The sequence below is a fragment of the Callospermophilus lateralis genome, chromosome 10 (genome assembly GCF_048772815.1).
Source record: "Callospermophilus lateralis isolate mCalLat2 chromosome 10, mCalLat2.hap1, whole genome shotgun sequence".
NCBI lineage: Eukaryota > Metazoa > Chordata > Mammalia > Rodentia > Sciuridae > Callospermophilus > Callospermophilus lateralis.
This window is the reverse complement of record NC_135314.1, coordinates 133,107,940-133,132,425: the sequence shown is the minus strand read 5'-3', so window position 1 is coordinate 133,132,425 and position 24,486 is coordinate 133,107,940. Positions and strand designations below refer to the sequence as shown.

The following is a 24,486-nucleotide window of genomic DNA, read 5'->3' as shown; positions in this document are numbered from 1 at the left end:
GCAAAGAGCTCCAGGCTGGCATGGCAGCAAGGGCATGGGATAGTGGGTGTCAGAGTGAGAAGGTAACCAGTAGCTGGGATGTCCTCTGTGGTGGAGGCTCCGGGCCCTGGTCTTGCTCCTGGTCGACTGGCCTGCTCAGGAAGAAGCACGCGGGAGGCTGTGGTACCCAGGCAGCTGCCCAGGACCTTATGCTGCCCACAGCTGCCATGTCTTGCTCTGGCCATGTGCCCACTGGATGTCTGCTCACCCCATCACCTGATATAGCCTCTCTACTGAGGAACTAGGCTGTCTGCTAGGTTGGGGCGGTCTTAGGAGAGAACCTCACCATCCCCCGCCACATCCTGCATGGACTGTGGGTGCAGAAAGCAGAGGTCCTAGGGCATCGTCACCCCCAAAGTGCATTTCTGTGGCTGGGGGTGGCAGAAGACCAAGACAGAGAACTTGTTGCCCTTAGACTCCCACTGCCTCCTGTGCCCTCCACCCTTGTCCTGCCCCAGGGATGCACTTGGAGGGTGATGATTTTCTAGGCCCCCCCACCTCCCACCTCTGCACTCTGCTACCACAGCCCAGGGGAGATGTAGCTGGGGAGAGTGGGTGTCTTCTCCCAAGGTTGCCCCAGCTGGCAGCAGGCCTACTCATCCCTCAGAGGCTGCAACTCAGGGAGGGGCAGGGTGAACTCAAGGATTAGGTGAGCAGCCTGGTGGACTCAAGGCCAATGCCAGGCATTGCTGGAATGGGCAGCATAAGGTCCTCAGCAGGTGTCTGGGTACCACCAGCTCCTGCGTCCTGCTTCATGAGCAGGCAGGCCCTACCAGGAGCAATACCAGTTACCTGGAGGAGCCACTGCAGAGGCCATCACAGCCTCTAGTCGTCCTCTGACTCTGAGGCCTGCTGTCCCAAGCTTTCACCATCACCGCTAACAGAGCTCCACACTGCGGCCACTGGAGTCCCCACAGGGCCACCAGTGATGCCGCAGCCACCATCAGTGCACTGGGACCAGACTGCTGCCACTGCCAGAGGATGAGAATGCTCCTCTCTGGATGCCTGGCTTGACGTTGCCACCTACAGACTCCTTGGTTGCCTTTGCCACCGCTGCCATAACTGAACTTCAGACACCAATACCTCCACAGATCCCAAACGCCAAGGCTTCACTGTCCAGGCTCCTGCCCATGGCTGTCCTCCAAGCCTGAGGCCAATTTTCCATCCTGCCATTGATACATCTGGGCTCCTCAAACTGCCTTAAGACACCTTGGCTCGCTCTTTGACATTCTCCCCACAGATGGATGCTGACACTGCTCCTGGTCACTGGGAACCTCCAATGTGAAACCCTGCTGTGGAACGCTGAGATTGGCTTCTATATGCTTCAGTCCCAGAAACCAGACTTCTTTCACAGCCACTAGATGCCTTTGCAGGTGCCACCTATACCTCCAGGCTTGGGAAGGATCCAGCACATGCCCTTCCATGCCTGCTGCCTGTTCATATCTGTCGGTGGAATAAACCATTGATTGGGATATCATTTCACTGATAATCCTTGTGTTGGCTCACCCATGAACTTCTGGGGACACCTACTACCTAAAGCACCACACATCTTCATCGAATAGCTTAGCAAGACCTTCTAGATGACTTGCAAGAGCTAATACATCAGCACTTGTTTCTTTGCCTTGCACTTTCATTTTATGGAGAGGGGCCTGTTGCCAAAAACATAATGGGCCACACTCTGGCACCTTCAAACTTCTTCTGCAGCTTTCTCACTTCTCTTGTCAGTATAACAATCTAAAGTGATGGCCTTATCTGGATTTGGCTTCATCTTCATAGAACGTGGGTTGTTTCTTCTTTTCTTCAGAATATAAAAAGTGTTTCCAGATCAGCAATAAGGCTGTTTTTGCTTTCTAGTCATTTACATATGCCCTGGAGCAGCACTTTAATTTCCTTCTTGAACTTTTCCTTTGCATTCTCAGTGTGACAAAGTAGTGTAAGATGCACAGCTTTTCATTTGAAGTGCAAAACGTAAGACTCTTCCTTTTATTTAAACAGTACAGACCATTGCTGAGTCATTAACGGTTCTAACTTGAATTTTGTGTATTAAAGAATAAGAGGATGGTGAGCCATGATCTGTGGAGCAATAAGAATGTACATATTAAGGTTTTTATCTTATATGAGTGGGATTTGTAGTGCCACATGACAGTTAAAATAGATCATAGTATGAGTTATAATGGCCTAAATTCTTCAACACTCATTAGGCAGTCCCTTCTGCTCCATAACAGGGGCATCTATCTCACCTCCTCCTGGATGGCCTGTTTGCATCCTCTCTCACAGCACCTATGAGTTCTACATGGGCTCCATCAGCAGCTACGCAGTACTGGTGGTGGCACAGCCTGGTGAATGGATTAAGCACTTTTAGGTCAACATAAAAGAGTGCCACTAAAGATACTTACAATGCCATAAGAATTAGCATCACAAAAAATTAAATAGATAATCTCAGAGGGGAGGGGAAGGATAGCTGTGCTGGGGGTTCTGGTACTAGGTAATGCTCAGGAGCTCACATGTGGGACATGCCATTGAAAAGTTTAGAACTAGGGAAGTGAAGATACATTCTAGTAGATGTGGAGGGCTGTGGCCTAATAGTTTCTTGACCTCCTGCCTCTATTGTTTTGGACCCTGAATTTATATTGCTGCCAGGAAAGGTGGCTCTCTTTCAAAGGATGGGATGGCAGCTTGGAGCACCATATGTACCATATATATACACCAAGTGGAGGATAATGTTCAATATCCACTGACTTGCTTATTGGCAGCTAAGCTTCCTCCTCTTCTTGAAGGCTCAGCGGCCACTGGTGGCTCCATATCTTCCTGTGTGGTCATTGCTGGTGTAGGACCAACCTCTGATTTTGAGGGCTATTTCTCCTCCTTCACAGGGAATGTGATAATATGCTCTCCCAAATGTAAGCAAGTAAATTGGGCCACAGCTGCTGGAGGCAATTATATCACTTGATATGGTGCTAGACCTGCAGGAGAAAACACCAACATGACTGAATTTCCTTGGGTATTTCCCAACTCACACTAGAACCCTGCCTCTGAGAATAGTCCTGGCCCTCCCCCACAATTGGCCATCTTCCCAGACTAGGTTCCACCAGCTGAAGGATGTTAGCGTTGTGTGTTGGGAACATATGGCAGATCCCAGGGGCACCAGGTGAGATTCCTCTGCACACACCTTCAGTCATCCGCCCCAGACCCCATCATCAGAGAGCTCAGACTTACAGGATCTGTGTTCTTCAGCTGTGGAAGGACATGAAAGTTCCCCCCTGATTCTGGCATAATGACAAACAGGAAGGTCCTGAAAAGCTTCAGGTTGTCCAAGTCTTGGGACCTCAAAAATCTTCTGGATAGAGGTATTGATGATGGAGCAGAGGGTGCTGAGGAATGTGGAGTGAAACAGGGAGTCATGATGGACAGGGCCTCTCTTTTAACTGGAACCTCCCACGGTCCCTGCATCATGGGTTCCCAAAGAGTAGCCAGGCAGGTCCATGCACCAGATCAAAAGGGCAACCTGTGAGGCACATGTGTGGGTAAGGGGCTCCCCAGACTTGCTCTCCAGTCTCTGCACAAGAGTGGAGGAGTAGGGGAAGGAGACACCATGGAAAGTTCAACAAAAAGGACCAGAAGGTTCTTCCAGGGCTAGACTCCAAGAGCAGCCAGAGATCCCTCCCTATCTTGCCCTACAGGATCAGGTCTAGAGCTGGCCAGCAGCTCCCAGGCTCTAACCCCACCCTCTCACCAGTGAGCTGGACCCACCTAGCCCCACACACTGCCTGCTGTGAGGACTGCAGCCTTTATTTATTTAAAGTGCTCACTTGTTTATTTGGATGAGTTCCCTGAGTTAGAGCCACAACTCCTCAAGGGTCCTGAAAACTGTTGGCTGGTCCTGGGGTGACAAAATGCAGGCAGCATGCAGTGGAATTTGGTGAGGTGACTGTAATGGAGAAAGATCAGTTTCCCAGCTCCTATACATCTTGAGCAGAGAAGCATCCTTGGGGTCAATTCACTGCAATGGCACCATCATGAAATGGTGGCATATGGTGGCAAGAGCAGCATCCAGCTGTTTGGGGCATAAGGCATCAGGCGTCCAAAGTCAGGAGTTGAGTATTGGCGTGGGGTGGGGGTGACTGTGGTGGTGTCAGCATGCAGCTGTGATTTGAGAGTTCCTTGCTTCCTACTCATGGTGGCGGTGACAGTGGAAGAATCCAGAAACAGTGGTTGTAACAACAGATGCATCCAGCCATGAGTGTTTTCATCTGCCATAGTGACAAGGGTCTGCCTGCAGTTGCAGTGAAGTTGGCCCCAGTACCGAGTGTCACTGTCTAGTATCCATGTTAAAGTCTGGTGGCAGCAGGGTGGAGCTCCAGAGTCTGGCAGGGGCAGGAGCAACATGCAGCTGCATCAGGGGTCCAGCCTCAGTATAGGGGTTGGGCACCAGGTGTGGGGTGGGCAGTGTTGGAGTCCATCTGGAGTTTAGAAGTTTGAATGCTGCACAATGGTGGTGGCATCATAAGAGTTCAGAAGCAGGGGCAGCAACAACAGGCAGTGTCCAGCAGTAAGCATCTTCATCCTGCAGAAGTAACTGGGGTCCGGCTGCAGGGCAGTGAAGGTGGCATCCAGTGGCCATGTGGGGAGTCTGGCTGGCTGCAGCAAAGAGCTCCAGGCTGGCATGGCAGCAAGGGCATGGGATAGTGGGTGTCAGAGTGAGAAGGTAACCAGTAGCTGGGATGTCCTCTGTGGTGGAGGCTCCGGGCCCTGGTCTTGCTCCTGGTCGACTGGCCTGCTCAGGAAGAAGCACGCGGGAGGCTGTGGTACCCAGGCAGCTGCCCAGGACCTTATGCTGCCCACAGCTGCCATGTCTTGCTCTGGCCATGTGCCCACTGGATGTCTGCTCACCCCATCACCTGATATAGCCTCTCTACTGAGGAACTAGGCTGTCTGCTAGGTTGGGGCGGTCTTAGGAGAGAACCTCACCATCCCCCGCCACATCCTGCATGGACTGTGGGTGCAGAAAGCAGAGGTCCTAGGGCATCGTCACCCCCAAAGTGCATTTCTGTGGCTGGGGGTGGCAGAAGACCAAGACAGAGAACTTGTTGCCCTTAGACTCCCACTGCCTCCTGTGCCCTCCACCCTTGTCCTGCCCCAGGGATGCACATGGAGGGTGATGATTTTCTAGGCCCCCCCACCTCCCACCTCTGCACTCTGCTACCACAGCCCAGGGGAGATGTAGCTGGGGAGGGTGGGTGTCTTCTCCCAAGGTTGCCCCAGCTGGCAGCAGGCCTACTCATCCCTCAGAGGCTGCAACTCAGGGAGGGGCAGGGTGAACTCAAGGATTAGGTGAGCAGCCTGGTGGACTCAAGGCCAATGCCAGGCATTGCTGGAATGGGCAGCATAAGGTCCTCAGCAGGTGTCTGGGTACCACCAGCTCCTGTGCCCTGCTTCATGAGCAGGCAGGCCCTACCAGGAGCAATACCAGTTGCCTGGAGGAGCCACTGCAGAGGCCATCACAGCCTCTAGTCGTCCTCTGACTCTGAGGCCTGCTGTCCCAAGCTTTCACCATCACCGCTAACAGAGCTCCACACTGCGGCCACTGGAGTCCCCACAGGGCCACCAGTGATGCCGCAGCCACCATCAGTGCACTGGGACCAGACTGCTGCCACTGCCAGAGGATGAGAATGCTCCTCTCTGGATGCCTGGCTTGACGTTGCCACCTACAGACTCCTTGGTTGCCTTTGCCACCGCTGCCATAACTGAACTTCAGACACCAATACCTCCACAGATCCCAAACGCCAAGGCTTCACTGTCCAGGCTCCTGCCCATGGCTGTCCTCCAAGCCTGAGGCCAATTCTCCATCCTGCCACTGATACATCTGGGCTCCTCAAACTGCCTTAAGACACCTTGGCTCGCTCTTTGACATTCTCCCCACAGATGGATGCTGACACTGCTCCTGGTCACTGGGAACCTCCAATGTGAAACCCTGCTGTGGAACGCTGAGATTGGCTTCTATATGCTTCAGTCCCAGAAACCAGACTTCTTTCACAGCCACTAGATGCCTTTGCAGGTGCCACCTATACCTCCAGGCTTGGGAAGGATCCAGCACATGCCCTTCCATGCCTGCTGCCTGTTCATATCTGTCGGTGGAATAAACCATTGATTGGGATAAAGCTCTCAGAACTGAGTCATTTCACTGATAATCCTTGTGTTGGCTCACCCATGAACTTCTGGGGACACCTACTACCTAAAGCACCACACATCTTCATCGAATAGCTTAGCAAGACCTTCTAGATGACTTGCAAGAGCTAATACATCAGCACTTGTTTCTTTGCCTTGCACTTTCATTTTATGGAGAGGGGCCTGTTGCCAAAAACATAATGGGCCACACTCTGGCACCTTCAAACTTCTTCTGCAGCTTTCTCACTTCTCTTGTCAGTATAACAATCTAAAGTGATGGCCTTATCTGGATTTGGCTTCATCTTCATAGAACGTGGGTTGTTTCTTCTTTTCTTCAGAATATAAAAAGTCTTTCCAGATCAGCAATAAGGCTGTTTTTGCTTTCTAGTCATTTACATATGCCCTGGAGCAGCACTTTAATTTCCTTCTTGAACTTTTCCTTTGCATTCTCAGTGTGACAAAGTAGTGTAAGATGCACAGCTTTTCATTTGAAGTGCAAAACGTAAGACTCTTCCTTTTATTTAAACAGTACAGACCATTGCTGAGTCATTAACGGTTCTAACTTGAATTTTGTGTATTAAAGAATAAGAAAATGGTGAGCCATGATCTGTGGAGCAATAAGAATGTACATATTAAGGTTTTTATCTTATATGAGTGGGATTTGTAGTGCCACATGACAGTTAAAATAGATCATAGTATGAGTTATAATGGCCTAAATTCTTCAACACTCATTAGGCAGTCCCTTCTGCTCCATAACAGGGGCATCTATCTCACCTCCTCCTGGATGGCCTGTTTGCATCCTCTCTCACAGCACCTATGAGTTCTACATGGGCTCCATCAGCAGCTACGCAGTACTGGTGGTGGCACAGCCTGGTGAATGGATTAAGCACTTTTAGGTCAACATAAAAGAGTGCCACTAAAGATACTTACAATGCCATAAGAATTAGCATCACAAAAAATTAAATAGATAATCTCAGAGGGGAGGGGAAGGATAGCTGTGCTGGGGGTTCTGGTACTAGGTAATGCTCAGGAGCTCACATGTGGGAGATGCCATTGAAAAGTTTAGAACTAGGGAAGTGAAGATACATTCTAGTAGATGTGGAGGGCTGTGGCCTAATAGTTTCTTGACCTCCTGAATCTATTGTTTTGGACCCTGAATTTATATTGCTGCCTGGAAAGGTGGCTCTCTTTCAAAGGATGGGATGGCAGCTTGGAGCACCATATGTACCATATATATACACCAAGTGGAGGATAATGTTCAATATCCACTGACTTGCTTATTGGCAGCTAAGCTTCCTCCTCTTCTTGAAGGCTCAGCGGCCACTGGTGGCTCTATATCTTCCTGTGTGGTCATTGCTGGTGTAGGACCAACCTCTGATTTTGAGGGCTATTTCTCCTCCTTCACAGGGAATGTGTTAATATGCTCCCCCAAATGTAAGCAAGTAAATTGGGCCACAGCTGCTGGAGGCAATTATATCACTTGATATGGTGCTAGAGCTGCAGGAGAAAACACCAACATGACTGAATTTCCTTGGGTATTTCCCAACTCACACCAGAACCCTGCCTCTGAGAATAGTCCTGGCCCTCCTCCACAATTGGCCATCTTCCCAGACTAGGTTCCACCAGCTGAAGGATGTTAGCGTTGTGTGTCTTGGGAACATATGGCAGATCCCAGGGGCACCAGCTGAGATTCCTCTGCACACATCTTCTGTCATCCGCCCCAGACCCCATCATCAGAGAGCTCAGACTTACAGGATCTGTGTTCTTCAGCTGTGGAAGGACATGAAAGTTCCCCTCTGATTCCGGCATAATGAGAAACAGGAAGGTCCTGAAAAGCTTCAGGTTGTCCAAGTCTTGGGACCTCAAAAATCTTCTGGATAGAGGTATTGATGATGGAGCAGAGGGTGCTCAGGAATGTGGAGTGAAACGGAGTCATGATGGACAGGGCCTCTCTTTTAACTGGAACCTCCCACGGTCCCTGCATCATGGGTTCCCAAAGAGTAGCCAGGCAGGTCCATGCAACAGATCAAAAGGGCAACCTGTGAGGCACATGGGTGGGTAAGGGGCTCCCCAGACTTGCTCTCCGGTGTCTGCACAAAAAAGTATGGGCAACTTGGGTTTGGATTGGCTGTGTTGGAAAGGGATCCACACGGGGCTTGGCTCTGAGGCCCCAACCACTACTCTGTTCCTTTGGTGCCCAGAATCAATTGCACCACAATATGTTCTTTCTACACGGTAAACCCCAGAGTTGAGTCCTCTGATGGAAATCACACAGGGTGGAAATTGGGGTTTGCCCTGCCATCATTTATAACAGCTCCCCATGAAACAGGAGCCCTCCTGACTGGCCCAAAGACCACTCCCTTCTTTCCTTGAAGCTACTCCTCACAAACATCTGGCTCCAGGTTTCTATACCTAGAGATGGCGATGAGGCTGACACCTCTAACATCCTGTGCCCCTCATCTGCCAAGATGGCTGGTGGGCTTGACTAACTTCCTGACAATATTGGAACTCCAGGAGGACTAGAAGGTTTGTCTGCATTGATTCCTATATAATAGGCCAAATGATGGCCCATGGTGGTGCTACACATACATTTGAGTGATGACTGAGCCAAACCACCTACTGCCTAACTATTCAGGGCCAGGACTCTATTTGTTTCTCCCCAAGTGTTTCTATTCTGGCTACATGCAGGTTGAAATGCTCCCAGATGCAATCCACAGACTGCTTCCTAAATGTGGAAATTGTTTTTCCTGAAGCCTCAGAGTAGTGAGGCCTGAGGCAGAGAACTTTCTCACAGGGAGGGGATATGCCCACACGGTAAGGCCAGAGCTATAGGCTGCCTAGAGTTACACAGAACCAGGCCTGAGGCAGACACTCTTTGGGCTCATCCTACTCAGTTTTCTAAACATCCAGGCAGGCTGCTTCTCTGAAAACACTACTTTCCCCAGAGCTGACTGAGTTCCCAGAATTCCCAGCACCAAGCAGGAGATGGCCATGTGCCAGGGCTTGGAAGCAATACACATCTTTTACACAGCAGCTCCAGCACCTTCTGAGGAATGTCCAAATTTGGGGAGGAATAAAGTAGCTTTCAAGAATTGAAGACAGTAGCTGCTGCATAGTAAGTGTGCATACATTTGTTTTAGTAGCACCACCTACCACTGTGTTTCTGGCCCATGCTTATGGATATGGTTTCTTCAACTCCTCATGGTAACTCAATGTGATGGATATATCCCCCCTCTATAGATGAGGAAACTGAGTCATGGTCAGATGAAATGACTTGCCACAGAATACTCAGCTACATGTGCCAGGGTGGGAATTCAAATCCAGGCTGTCCCACACCAAGTCTGGAAGAGAGTACCGTTATTCACTCATTCAACAAACCCCTATGGGTGCCTCCTAGATGTGAGTGCTTCCTGCGTAAGCCCAAAGATCATAGCACCCATGCAATGTAGGTGTCACTTTTACCATTCCCAAGTTTCCAATGAGGCTGCTGACCTAGGAAGGCAAGGCCCATCAGGCCTGTGAGGAGACTGCACTTTGCATCAGTGAAGCTCCACATGGATTCAGGTTGCTCTGTCCTGGTGGCCAATGCACCTGCTTCCTCAGATCACAGCCAGTAAACATCATGGTCATGGCCAAAGGTGGGTTGATGTCATTCTACAACTGTCCATTCCCACAGAATGTGCATCAGCAAGAGTAAAGATTAAGGTAAGCTCCAGACTCTAGGTGACAATGATGTGGGTTTCTAAACTGGAACAAATGTGCCTCTCTGGTGGGTAGTGATGGTGACAAAGGCAGAGGCTGGGTAGGGATGAGAGCATTTGGGAAATCTCTGTTCTTCCCCTCAATTTTGAGCTTAAAAATGCTCTAAAATGTTATCAAGTAAAAAACAAGAGGAGGAAGAAGTGTGCTTTGTCACTCTGCACTGGGAGAGGCTGAGGGCAGGCAACCAGAGGCTGGGGCAAACAGACCGAGCACCTCCTTCCCAACCTGCCTCTCTCCAAGCTCAGCACAGCATGGTCTTCGAGGGGCTTTGGGGTCTTTATAGAGAAGCTGTCTGATGGTGACAGCTCAGAAGCCCTGCCTGACACCTCCTCAGAAGGCCTTGAGGGAAGACTCAGATTTAGGGTGGCCCACCTCTTTCTCTCTGTCCCTGGACTGTCCCTACTTATCTCCATTCCACCCCTGCTCCCTCAGAGTCTGCCAGCTGCTTGCTGCCTGAGCACCTTTAAGCTGTCCTTCCCACTTCTGGGCCCAGCAGCTCCTGTCCATCAATAAGCTCTCAGCTCTCATGACACTTCCTCTGAGAAGCCCATTCTGACTGCCACCTAGGAACACCCTGACCCTCCCTCTCCTCTGTTTCCTCAACCATTTCTGAATTCATCCTATTTCTTCATCAGTTGACTTGTCCTTGCTCGGTCTCTCCTTCTAGACTGTGGGTTCTAAGAGGGTATAGGCCTTCCTTGTGCTCACTGTGGTCTCCCCAGCTCCCCCAGGATTGGAAAGCAGGGCTTGGAAGCTGTGGAAAAGTCATAGGTGAGGATATAATGAGAAGTGGGTCAGCTGCAACCTGAGGGAGGGCCCTCACCATATCCTGCCATCCTGGCCCCCTGATCTTGGCCTGCCAGCCTTCAGATCTGTGAGAAATCATTTTCTGATGTTTCAAAGCCACACAGTTGATGGTAGTAGTTACAACTGCCTCCACTGATTCAGACCTGGGCAATCTGAGCCAGGCTTGGGTAATGCACTCTGGACACTTGGAGGTACCCAGGAAAGCTGAGCATGCTCTCTCCATGCAGCAAGTTGGTGTCTGTTTGTACAATATCAGGGTCTTCTCACCTGATCCAGTGGACACCTGGCAAATAGTAAGCCTGCAGGCAGCACTTAGGACCAAAGACAGGCACAGGGGCAAAATCAGCCACCTCTACGGCAAGGGGCTGTGTTCTAAAGGCAGCTGCTCTCACCCCTTCAGTGGGGACATCTGTGGCTTGCCTGCTTGGCTTTCATCTCCCTGTCTCATCATTTACCCTTGAATATTTTTGGTGACTCTTTCTTTCTCTCACACAATGATTCAGCCCCTCCAGGCTTGACCACTGAGATCAATCCATCCCACCATGATGGGCAGAAAGACGCAGTGACCCAGGCTGGCCCATGACTTTCACTATCATCATTAGGACACTGTCTTTTCCTCCAATGCCAAACTAGAAGATTGTGTCTCTAAAGATGCTTGGCAACATGCCACCACCCCCAGACACAGGGTGGGCAAAGAAGGCATTGCAGGGAGATGGAGAGAGGCAGTGTCCTGATGATGACACTGCAACCTCTGGATAAAGCTGTGCCTGAATCTGTTCAGCCCACAATTCCCAAACATGTGAACCAAAGCAATCCACTTGTCAGCCTTTCTTTCTCCTGTAAAGTTATGCTTGCTTACTTATTGATCTAGCTAACATTGTTAGGGTTTATCCAATTTGAAAGGTGGACCACTTTGCTGCTTCATAGCTGTGTGGCCTTGGCTCAAGTCCTTAAACCCTCAAAGCTTCAACTTCCTTGCTAATAAAGAGGGGTTGCTACTTTCACCTACACAAGAGTTAGTCAGCCTTGTAGATTATATGAGACAAGGCAAAGCACTTAGGATTGATGTTTGATGAACTGGAGATTCTATAATTCTAGTCTACTAATTAATCATAATTGACTGAAGAATAGCTGCAGGGAATGCTTTCAAAGACCCAAGTGTCACTGAGTGTCTGACTCCTAGGGCCTCAGCTATCTGAATTTTCAATGTGGCCTCGGTATGGCAGCAACTGTCACATTCCTAAGAACACCCTCAATCTGAGCTCCTAAAACATCAGGCACAGAAAAAGCATAAAAATATGGATCTTCCATCTTCTCATATCACTAAAAGAAAATCACAGTGACCCATCTGAATTTAGAACTCTGAAACCCCTCACCCAAGGGCTCAGGATGAGCTTACCTTAATCTTTACTCCATGGCAGGATCTGGAGGCTCCCCCCAAAGAGCTTGTCCCTTTGGACATCAAGAAATACCCCTTGCATTCAACATATAGCACAGCTCTGGGGCCTGCAGCACCCCTACCCAGGGCTTATCCAGGTGGTCAAGCTCATGCTCTGAGAGCATCTGCAAAGTCATCTGTGAGCACAGGGCAGAAACTGACCCCCTGCAGCTGAGTCCATCTTGCTCCCACTGGAGTGAGCGAAGCAGTCCTTTCTGCATACAGATGGCACCATGAGAACAGGTCAGCAACACTGCTGCACAAGGGAAAAGAGACTGTCATTCCAGAGGTTCAGGTGCTACTAAACAGGCAGGACCACAATTTGAACCCAGGACTGTCTGATTCCAAAGTCTGGCCCTTTGCCAACTCCAACTCAACTCCCAGCATAGGTCATAACTACCTATGGGCTGTTGGTTGCAGCTGCAGAGCATTGTAAAGCACGGTTTGCAGCCAGATCCCTGGGTAAACCACTCACTATCTCTGTGACCTTAGGCAAGAATCCTGCCATGTCCTTGTCCCAGTTTTCTAATGCACCAGTGGAAGGTGTGTTGTTCACTCCACAGAGCATGGGTGTGGTTAAATGAGATTGGCTATTGAACAGCTAGGTATCATATGGTAATTTTTTGTTTTGTTTGTTTTTATGCCTTTATTTATTCAGGATGTCTTTAATTGAATTCTAGGCTTCCTGGAGGGGAGCAAACCTTATTAGCTGTTGTTTTATTATATCTTAAGTACAGCCTTGGCAAATTCCAGGGAGGGCCCGGTCACAGAGCATGGTGACAGCTGGTGGCTAGACCCTAGGGCTCCCAGAGGTGGTGGTCAGCTCTAGAACCTCCTGTGCTTAGAAAGCAGGAACAGGGGGATGTGATCCAGGACTCTTTAGGAATCACATGGTTGTTAGGGATAGAGGCCTGGGGAAAAGGACTCAGGCCATGTCCTGTTGCATCAGGTGCCTGAAGCCTTAGCAATTTTGCAGGCCCATGGGGGTGACAAAAGTGCCCTTTCCTACTTGTTAGCCCATGACAAAATGCTCCCAAAAGCTACTACAGCACCTCATGAGGCTTCTGCAGGGAGACCCAACAGCATGGCACAGGAGACACAAGCAAACAAGAAAGCCAGGCCCCTCTTGTCACTCTCACTACAGATAACCAGGGAGATCAAGGCTACCAGACACCCAACACTATCCAAAGCTCCCAGGAGCTGTGCTGTCAGAGTCCTGAAACAGCCTCAAAACACATCATGTGGGTGGGACTGCATTATTCATGAGAAGTTCTGCCCCCATGAGCCTACACACAGGCTCAACTGAGTCAATCCTACAGGACTCAGGGGACCCAGAAATGTCCTTCTTGGAAGTTCTGTGCCCATTCAATGAACAAGGATTCTGCAACCCCTACTCTGAATGCTGAAAAGTAGAGGCTGAGCCTGGGGTTCCCAGCCCAGAGGCAAAATTCTGAAAAGAATAGGCCGAAGTTTCTTCTTTGGCCTGACACCCTAGTGACTGTGCTTCCTTACTACTGGTTCCTGATACTTCCATGTTCCTCCTCTGGTCCAAACTCCCCCAGGGCACCCATCTTACCCAGAGTAAGGGCCAAAGACCTCAGCAGCCACGAGACTCTGGAAGGTGGACCCTGTTCTTTCTCTGACCTCATCATCACTCTCCTTCACTCTGCTCTGGTTTCATTGGCCACCTTGCTACTCTGTCTTCCCAGCTCAAGTTCTTGCAGGTGTTGATAATTCTGCCAGGAACACCCTTCCTGAAGAAGTGTATGTCCTCCCTTCCTTCAATGCTCTGCTCAAACATTATCCCCTCAGCGAGGCCAAGCTGACCACCACCTCTGGTGAGCCCTTTCCCTGTCTTTCTGACCTTTATTTCTGCCATGGAACTTATTATTTATCTACCTGTCCTCAGGCTGGATTGTACTCTCAATGAAAGCATGTGAGTAAGTGCTCAATCTGCATCTGCATGGGGAGGGGAGCCTCAGTGGTGCTCAGTTTGTCCACCACATGATGCCACCCTTAACACACACACACACACACACACACACACACACACACACACACAGACCAGGCTGGGCCAAAATGTCTACACCATGCAAGATCTCGAGCTGACAGCTCACAAGATGCAAACATGGCTGCAAAGGGGTGCCAGGCTGAGCAATGGTGGGGGGTGACAAGACAAGGGCAAATCTCACACACACATACACACACACACACACACACACACACACAAAAATCATAGTCTTATTTATTCATATATACTCATGCATTACACAAAACAGACTCACAAAAACAGTTCACACCGATTCACATGCAATGTCTGGAAATGCACTTGGACATCTGCAGACAGATGCACATACATTCTCATACTCACACGCTGCAGCCCAAACTCCACACATATACACACCACACACACACACACACACACACACACACACACACAAACACACAGCCATGTGTGCACCCATGCACACTCAGTCCAGACCTGCAGATGCCATCCTTAGCCCCGCCAGTATACATGTTCCGCACCTCTACAGGGACCTCAGAGGTGACTAGCTATAAATCCAGAGACTGGACTAATCTCCACCATGGCCTAAGGGACAGTAAATGGGCAGCAGGGCAGCAGAAGTCTGTTTGTCATTCTCCTTTGGCAGGCTCCCTGCCTGCCAAAGGAGCAGTTCACAGAACTGAGACCCCCAAGAAGTGGCCTCTGTCTCCTGGTGGTGGTGGCTCTGGGGACTGCAAATGTGTGGGTGCAGGAGGGAGTCTTTTTGTCCCCAAACTGAACCTCTCCTTTGCTGAACACTGGGCCCTCTTTGGCAGGCCCACTCAACATGGACCTCCCCAAACAGGCCTACCTGTCCCCAGAAGCTTGTCTCTCCTTTAAGGCCCCCTCACTGAGACCCACACAACTGTTCCTGCACAACAGGGGGTCCCAACCAGACACCTCAAGCTATGCCCCCAACCTGGAGGATCTTCACACTGCATCCACCCCTGCACACAGCTTAAAGACACCACAGGTACCCCATACCTCCAGCCCCAGAACCCTAAACATATGGGTCACCCCTTCAGCCCTCCAGAGGTAGATGCTCATCCTGGGTGAGCCTGCCTACAATGTGGCAGCTCCTGTCACAAGGGAGCACCCCTCCAGGAACCATTGCCCCCCACCCAAGTTGGCTGTGCCTTCCCAGATGTGCGTCCTGCACCTACCTTCTTCCTCAAGGTCAGCAGCAGCTTCAATACTCTGCAGCAGCTTCTGCCTTATGCCAGGTCTTCATCTCTAGGGAACAAGCTGGTGAGCATGGGTGACCACATGGTAGGAACATCCACGGCTGTCCACTCCCCAGCCCACCTGGACCTTCCTTACCTGAGGGAGCAGCAGCCATGGCTCTCACAGCATCCTCTGAACAGAAAGGGATGGGGGACCCTTGGGAATATGTGCCTGCTAAGGGCAGTGTGTTTGGTGTGCTACAACTCAGGTGGGCATGGGTAGAGCCAGGAATTACCAAGTTCTGAACTCAGAGCCAGGTGCCTCCCACTACAGTTGGACCATTCACTAGGAGGGCACCATCACCTAAGTTCAGCTTGGAAAGTGTTGGGAAATTTTCCTGGAGACCAAAGCCTTCCTCAGGATCTGAGGATCTCCTCGCCTGATCCACACTGCCCTCACATGGACTCATACCAGCATCACAGAGCAATGGTGCAGTAGCTTAACCAAAAAGAGGCCTCTGCTTCCTGCAGTGTCACTTCAGCGCCCTCTACTGAGGAAGCCGACATCATGCACTGTGTACATGGGAAATGGTGTAAAAGCCAGGCTATGGTGGAGGAGCAAACACTGAAGGAAGGAGGGAAATCAAATGGGAGCCAATATTAAGGAACTTGACAACAAACATAACAACACTAAGGACCAATGAAACAGTTGTTTCTTTAAAAGGGTAAACAAGATTGATAAGCCCCCATGCTAAAATAACCAAGAGAAAAGGAGAGAAAAGCCAAGTGTATAAAATTAGAGATTAAAAAGGTGAAATCATCATAGATATCACAGAAATCCAGCGGATCATTAGAGACTAGTTTGGAAACTTGTACTCCAATACATTGGAAAACCTAGAAGAAATGAATACATTTCTAGATAAATAGGATCTACCAAAACTGAATCCAGAGCAAAAGAAAACCCAAACATACCAATGACTTGTAATGAGATGGAAGGCTTTTCGTTACTGTCTCTAACAAAGAAAAACTCAGGGCTGGATGGACTCCCAGCTGAGGTCTACCAAAAATCTTTGAAGAAGAAGTGATGCCAAAACTCCTCAAATTACTCCATGAAATACAAAGGGATGGAACACATTCCAAATTTATAAAGCCAGCATCACACACATACCCAAACCAGATAAGGACACATGAAGGAAAAAAACCTACACATCAACATCCCCAAAGAACTTAGATGCACAAATATTGGATGTACGTTTTCTCTGGTATGCAAAATATAAAGAACAAAAAGGAAAAGAAATGTGGGAAAGATGAGTAGAGAAAAGGGACCAAGGGGTAGGGGTAGGGGAGCTGAGCCATACTGCATCAGTAAAAATATGGGGAAAATGATAAAGATTTCTAGGAAATCTTGATACTAACGCCAACAACTGAGACAACCAGTCATTAAGAGAATGGAACAGCTCTCAAAAACTGAGAGGTATCACATTTCACATAAAACCACTGTTTGCTTGTTCTGGGGGGTTGGGAGAGAGGGGACTTGTCAATTAGCCTACCCTTTAGTATAGAAAAAATGCCACAAGATATTTGTTTGATGACATCGGAGGAAGCCCAAAAAGGAACACCAACACAAGTCTTCACAGGTGTCAGCCTTCTGAGGCAGGCAACATGGCTCTCAGTAAATTAAGTGTCCTGGTAGAAATGTGAAGTGATCCAAATCAAGCTAAATGAGAGCTGGAGCTGCTCCTGGATACTACATTCCCCCACTCCCACTTTTGGTAGTAGTTATGACCGTTTCATTTTCCCTCATGAAATTTATAAAATAGGTGCAGAATAACCATCTTAGTGTATTCTACTGCGATTAAGTTTTTTGTTCACACACAAAACACTCTACTATCATCCCAATTCCAGAAAGTGGGAAGATGTACTCAGGGGGCACTCTTTCTCTGTCAAAGCAGAATGACACCAATGCCTCAAGAATATGTTACACCCTTGAAGTAATTTTTCCCTAGGTTCAAAAAAAAGTGAGTTTTCTTTTCTTGTTCTTCCTGGCCCAGGTGTTCTGATGCCAGGCCTGCACTCTCTGTGGAAGATGTTCGTGATGGTGATTGGCCCAAGACTCACAAACTGCACAAAAGATCAAAAAGAAGAGGCCACCTCAGAAAGGGCAAAGTGTGGACAGTGGGGCCCCTAGTGGATGTGACAGATGATGCAGACCCTTCAAGACCAAGGAAGTGGGTGACAGGTGGCAGCTCGTACAGCAAGTGTGAGTCTTCCCTTTACACTTATAGTTGGGGCACTAGATCAGGGGCCAGCATCCCTTCAACTCAAGAAATATTTTGAATAGGCCAGAAAGGGGGATGCTTTATTTTGCAAGAATGCATCTATAGGCCAAGGCACATGGTCTCCTTTGGAGTGATGGTTGCATTCCACATCTTTGGGGAGCCCAATCTACTCGGTGGAGAGTCCCACAAAAGTCATGTAGTGTACCAATACATGAGGTGGATCTCTCACCCATTCAGCTTCTCCTGCCAGTAGCCATCTGGCTCCATTACCTACTCCATTGCCTTTGTCTGGAGTGGTGTCGAATACTTCTCTTTCTAGAAGAGACATATTTTCTCTTCTCAGCCTTGATTTTTAACATCTCAGGATTCTCCTGGTTAGAAGGAGGAAGGAGGCATTTTCGGTTGAGCATGGCAGCATTCCCCCCTGATCTGAGCCAGTTAGGAAACTGCTGCCAGGTACTTTGAATCGCTGCCTGAATTTTCCAAGTTAGTCAGTGTCCAGCAGAGGGAGCTCTCTGAAGTCCCAGCCATCTACCTGATGGTAGAGATCAGAAACTGAGAGCCCAATCTGTAACCAGGTGGAAAGGAATCTGACCTGGATTGAGGGAGGGAGAGAGAAGGTCAAGTGGAACAGTAATTGAACACATGAAAGCTTGGTATGTTCCATCTGGGGCTTGTCTCCTGAACAGACATGTGAGATTTGTAGAGGGGTTGTCAGCTAACCAGGGACTGTGGATTCCCAGGATGAGCAGGACAATCATCTTCTGGTGGTGTCCTTCCTCTTCAGATGTGGTGAATGAGGGTTAGAAATGTGTGAGTGCGTGGTTAGGAGAAATTCATGAGGGCCTGTCCACTTATCCATGAGTTGCACTTCTGATCTCTGGCTTTTCTATGTCTTAAGTAGGATTGAGTCTCCTGCCTAGAATGTATGAGAAGGGTCCTGAGGAGTGGGTGTTGTCCTAGAAGAAGGAAATTCCTGCATGGAGGTCAGAATTAGTTTCAGCAGCTGTGAAGAATATTGAGTGCTGTCTTCATATTTTCAAAATGGAGAATGCATTCTTCTTAGTGAGGTCTGAATGACCTCATAAGGGTTCAACTGCAGCCCCACTCTGGGGACAGACAGGATGTGGAGCTGGGCAGTAGGTAATATCATTTCCCATATCAATCTAGACAATTATTCAAGTTTATTTAAAATTAAATTCAGAAGATAGGCTTCTGTTATAAAGATTACTATATTCCTAAAGTAAACAAAAACACTATATATAAATAAGTAAATGCTTCAAATTATGAAAAAATATATTCCTTAATTTATAACTATTATAAAATTAAATCTTTTACTCTTATTCGTTTTATATTGTATTATCCTTACAAGTTTTAAAACTATTATCTCGTAAAGCCTTATGCAAGTACAAATTTTAATGTAACAACTGAAGGTAATTTATAATAATAAGGTGATTACTTATAAGACAAACAAGTTGTAATACTGTATTTTAGTAGCTGACCTTGGGATTGCTCCCATGGGCTGTTGTCTTTGCAGATATGGCCCTGCTTCACTGGGTGGATGCCCTGGCCAAATTGAGTGCCCTCACAAGTCTTCAAGACCTACAGCATGCCAGACTCACCATCCTATGGTGGAAGTGATAGGATGCCCAGTGGCCCCATGGAGTGGAGGCAGGGCCAGCTGAGGCCCAGCTGAGGGCAGTGGAGGACTGTTGGGATCTAGGCAGTGTCAGTCCTTAGAGAAGTTAGCATCATCCTATCTGGGTAGGGGGGCTGAAGGTGTTAAAGCCCAAGTGTGTTCTTAGCGCTTTTTTGCGCTTCTTGTTTCTCCACGTGGGCTGATGACCATGGCTCCAAAAGCAGAGATCAGATCTGGGAGCCAGTCTGGGCTCCCAGGGCTCATAGATGGACTATGGGTGGAGGTCCAAGTAGAGGTTGATTTTGAGGATGTGGTGTTGGTTCCCCCAGGAGAGCTTAAGCCTTTCTGTGTGGGCAGGCTTTGGGGGATGGCAGTAACTGTGGCCACACCAGAGGTTGCTTTCCCTGGGGTGTGCCTTGCTTTCTGTCCCTTGGTCCCCATGGTGGTGCTCTGGCTAGGGGCACTGGAGGTGTTCTGTTCTAACTGTGCCCCATGTTGCTGCCTGTTGCTTGGGGTACCTCCTCTTTTGGAGGAGATACACAAGGCCTCAAAAGCTATAATGAGTTCAGGGAGCATGTCATGGCTCCCAGATTCTCTCGATGTCATTGGGACCAAAGGGTAACTCGAGTTATCCTTACTGGCTGCACTGCTTGTCCCGCAAGGTGAGCTTGGGTGTTTCTGGGTGGGCAGGCTTTGAGGGATGGCAGTCAGGGTAGGAACACGAGTGTTTCCTTGTCCCTTTGTTCCCTTTTCTGTGTGTTTCCCCAGTGCCACGCTGGTACTCTGGCTAGGGGCACTGGAGGTCTTCTGTGCCCCATGTTGCTGCCTGTTGCTTGGGGTACCTCCTCTTTGGGAGGAGATACACAAGCCTCCAAAAGCTGTAATGAGTTCAGGGAGCAAGTCTTGGCTCCCTGATCCTCTTGATGTCAATGGGACCAAAGAGAAACTAGAGACACCCTTTGTAGTGCTTGTCTCCTGAGGTGAGTTGTGGTGTTCCTGGGTGAGCAGGCTTTGAGGGATGGCACTCAGGGTAGAAATTCTACTGTTTTCTTGCCCCTTTTTACCCTCTTTTGTGTTTTCCCTGGGTGCCATGGTGGTACTCTGGCTAGGGGCACTGGAGGTTTTCCGTTCCAACCTTGCCCCATGTTGCTGCCTGTTGCTTGGGGATTCTCCTGTTGGGGAGGAGCTACACCAGGCCCCAAAGGCTGCCATCATTTCAGGGAGCAAGTCTGGGCTCTCTGATCTCCTTGATGTCACAGGGGCCATAGGGAGACTAGAGATACCCTTTTCAGTGTTAGTGCTTGTCCCCTGAGGTAAACTTTGATGTTTCTGGGTGGGCAGGCTTTGAGGGATGGTACTCGGGGTAGGAACTCCACTCTTTCCTTGCCCTTTTTTACCCTTTTCTGTGTGTTTTCTGGGTGCCAAGGTGGTGCTCTGGCTAGGGGCACTGGAGGTGTTCTGTCCCAACATTGCTCCTTCTTGCTGCCTGTTGCTTGGGGTTTCTCCTCTTTGGGAGGAGCTACACCAGGCCCCAAAGGCTGACATCATTTCAGGGAGCAAGTCTGGGCTCTCTGATCTCCTTGATGTCACAGGGGCCATAGGGAGACTAGAGATACCCTTTTCAATGTTAGTGCTTGTCCCCTGAGGTAAACTTTGATGTTTCTGGGTGGGCAGGCTTTGAGGAATGGCACTCGGGGTAGGAACTCCACTCTTTCCTTGCCCTTTTTTACCCTTGTCTGTGTGTTTTCTGGGTGCCATGGTGGTGCTCTGGCTAGGGGCACTGGAGGTGTTCTGTCCCAACATTGCTCCTTCTTGCTGCCTGTTGCTTGGGGTTTCTCCTCTTTGGGAGGAGCTACACCAGGCCCCAAAGGCTGACATCATTTCAGGGAGCAAGTCTGGGCTCTCTGATCTCCTTGATGTCCCAGGGACTGAAGGGCAACTAGAGATACCCTTTGTAGTACTTGTCCTTTGAGGTGAGCTTTGGTGTTTCTGGATGGGCAGGCTTTGAGGAATGGCACTCGGGGTGGGAACTCCACTCTTTCCTTGCCCTTTTTTACCCTTGTCTGTGTGTTTTCTGGGTGCCATGGTGGTGCTCTGGCTAGGGGCAGTGTAGGTGTCATTTCCCGAACTTGCCCCACAGTGCTCTCTAGTTTTGGGGGTTTCTCTACTTTCTGAGCTGGATATTTGCTTGTGTGATGTCTGACCCAAGGACAAATCTCTCCTCCCAGCTGCCTTTGAGGTCACTGAATGTGTCTGGGTGCTGCCACGAGGACCCACGGTGGAGTTTCTGTGTTTGTCAGACCCAAGGGCTGAGTAGTTTAGGCTGCCCAAGGTTGTTGGGCCCACAGTCAAGGGTGGCATCGGAGCTGCACCTGGACCTGGAGCTCCCACCTGTCCAAGCTGATGAGAGCTGGCAAAGCTAGGGGCTCCAGGCTTCATCCCACCAGGAACCCCAGAACTGGGTGGGACGGTGGCTCCAGGGGTGAGAGGCTGCTTACCCTGCGGAATGTGTCCTTGTACCCTTTGAGCTGGAGAGCTGGAGCTTGCTACAGGTGAGGGCCTGTGAGTACAGTAGGGCTTTGGGTCCTGGTGAGAGCACTGGAAGCTCCTACCCAAGGTGGAGGGAGGCCCCAGATGTGGGGGCTGTGAAGGCATAGTGGTGTTCAAGGGTGTGACCCCAAAGGGGGCCACTGGCTGTGCAGCCAAGCCTGCCAATGTGCTGAGAGAGGGCCTGGGAGGAAGGGCCAAAGCAGCAATTGGCAGGCTGGGGGAGAGCGGTCCTGTAAGATTGGTGATGGGAGGATGGCTCTGGGAAGAGACAGCAGAGCTGACCCACACTGGGGTGTGGGCCACCATGGTTGTGCTGCTGGGGGGATGGGGAAAGCTCTGGCTGAGGCCCACTGATGCCAGAGGCCTGGCCCCTCCCAGTGGAGCGGGGACCCCCCCATGGGCTTGTGGGGCCATGGCACAGCTGTTCCCAATGGCCTGGGTCTCACCCATCAGAAGACGGTTGATGCGCTGCAGAGCTTTCTTCTTCTCCCTGTCTAGGTCCTCAGCAGTCACTGCACAGGCCAGTAACAGAGGCGGTGGCAGCTTCAGAGGTTCCCGTCGGCGGCATTGCAGGAGAGGAAACTTGCGTTTCCGTGGCCTGCTGGTGTCTCCCGTGGGTGAGATCTTCCTCTTGGGCAATGGGTGTCCCGCCCTGCCTTCTGCCACCTTCTCACTCTTCTTTGGGGGAATCCCTGGGGATGAAGAACATCCCAGGGGCGGCTCCCCGTTGGATGGGTCTGGAGCCCTCCTCTTCAGGGCTCGGAGACCTCGCGTGGAGCTGTAGGAGCTGCTGATGGGGTTTCTTTTGCGGCAGGAGCTCATGCAGATGGCCCGGGAGCTCTCAGCTCTGTCTTGGGAGCTCTGGGTGCAGAGGTTTCTGCACAGAGGCCCAGGCCTGGGCACAAAGGCAGGCACACAGCTATGGGCCCCCAGGGGCCTAAAAGCAGATGCTCTTGCAGTGACCTGAGGGCGCCCCCTCTGATGTTCTCTAGCTACAGGGTGCTCTGCTTGCTCAGCCACCACTTGGCCACTGTCTCCAGGGGCTGTGATCACAGTCCTCCCTGGGCAGGGTTCTTGGGGTGCTGGAAGCTGGCAAGGAGCCACTTCCTGCCCCTGCACCCTACAAGGCGGCTGTCTGAGTCTGCGGCCTGGGATGCAGGAATTCATGAAAGCTGCAGTTGACAGCAGCGTCCTCTTCAGGAGACCTGGCATGCGGAGGGAGGAGGCAATATCCAAGTCTCCGAGAAAAGATCGAAGGGTCCGCAGGACCCTGGAAAAGCACCGAGCAGGCACTTTTCCCAACCGCTGAGGAGCAGTTGCAGGATGGCGGCAAGATGACCTGCGAGTGGTGCCACCAGCCCAGGAAGCCCTTAGTGGCCAACCAGTATAGGGAAGTCTGCGCGGCCCATGACCGGGCTTCTTGTGGGACCCTTCTGGCAGGTCTCTGCCCCTCAGCGCCGGGGGCAGGGGTGAGCGACAACACTTGCTGTGGGACGTCTCCATGGCAGTCTTAGCGAAGTCGCTAGTGGGCGCTAGATGGTCTAGCGTCCATGGCAGAAGGCCTTCTTGGGCTGCTCACGCAGCTTCAGGCGAAATGGCTGTCAGACCTGTTGCCGGGCGCAGCTGAGGAAGGAATGAATGAAGAACAGGCGAGCACGTGAGGAAAACCGTCAGTACTGGGCAAGAGGCAGGCTTGCGCCAGGAACGGACACGCGCGTGCAAATTCCGCGTGCATGTGCAAAGTCTGCATGCACGTGCAAAGTGCACGTGCTTGCACCAGATGCGGGAGAAATAGGCAAGGGAACTGCGTGCCTGGTGCGTGCGTGGGTCCTGGGGGGACTGTTGAGTGCTGACACTGGGATGTGATTCAGATCCCGCTGGTCCACCCACCTCCTGACCCAGTGACGTTTCGGGATCATCTCGGAAGGGTTGTAGATGCTGGGTTTGAGGGGTGGCAGCTATGGCAAGGCCAGGGATCTCTCCCCTCAGACTGGTGCAACGACCCTGCCCCTGCCCAGAGGCAGCCAGGATGGCAGCACAGATGGGCTGTACTCCAATGGACGTGGGGGCAGTCAGAGGGCTGAGAAGGCTCTTGCTGCAGGTTGAGGGTAGCTCTTGGGGCGTGGAGCACGTGCGGACTAGGGTGATGAGCGGGTGTTTGGCTGGCAGTACCTGCACCTCCGGTACAGGGACAGGTCGGTGCCTCTTCAGGAGTGCTCTTCTCGGAAAAGGCGGGAAGTGGCATGGCCCCAATATAAGCGCTCCCCATACCTCCAAGCTTGGAGCAGGGGGTAGCCTCCCTGGGCCTCTGAAGGGGAAAGCAATGTCATTAGATAGGCGGTGCACCAGCAGGTGAGCAAGTGTTGGTGGCATCTCCAGGATCTCGCTTGCTAGGGCCGGGCAAGGACACCTTGTCCTCCCTTGAAGGTGTGAGCTAGTGTTTGTATCTAGCCTTGCTCTGCTGAGAGTGGGCGGGGCTTAGTTTGACAGCCAGGAGCTCTTGCAATGGCAAGAATCCCTCAGCTCATGCCCCGCCCCTGAGCTGTCAGAGTTCTGTCTGCTGTCCTGCCTGGGCCTGGACAGTCAGAAGGGGAACTGCT

The 24,486-nt window shown here is 50.5% G+C and overlaps 1 protein-coding gene across 1 annotated transcript in view; it reads left to right on the top strand.

Moving 5' to 3' along the window:
* LOC143408320 (mannosyl-oligosaccharide 1,2-alpha-mannosidase IB-like) overlaps positions 1–24,486 on the top strand; it is a 233,433-nt gene that overhangs the window by 205,073 nt on the left and 3,874 nt on the right. The window contains exon 10 of the transcript XR_013155610.1: positions 17,470–17,678. The gene's annotated coding sequence lies outside the window, so the exon portion shown is untranslated. The remainder of the gene's footprint in view (positions 1–17,469; positions 17,679–24,486) is intronic.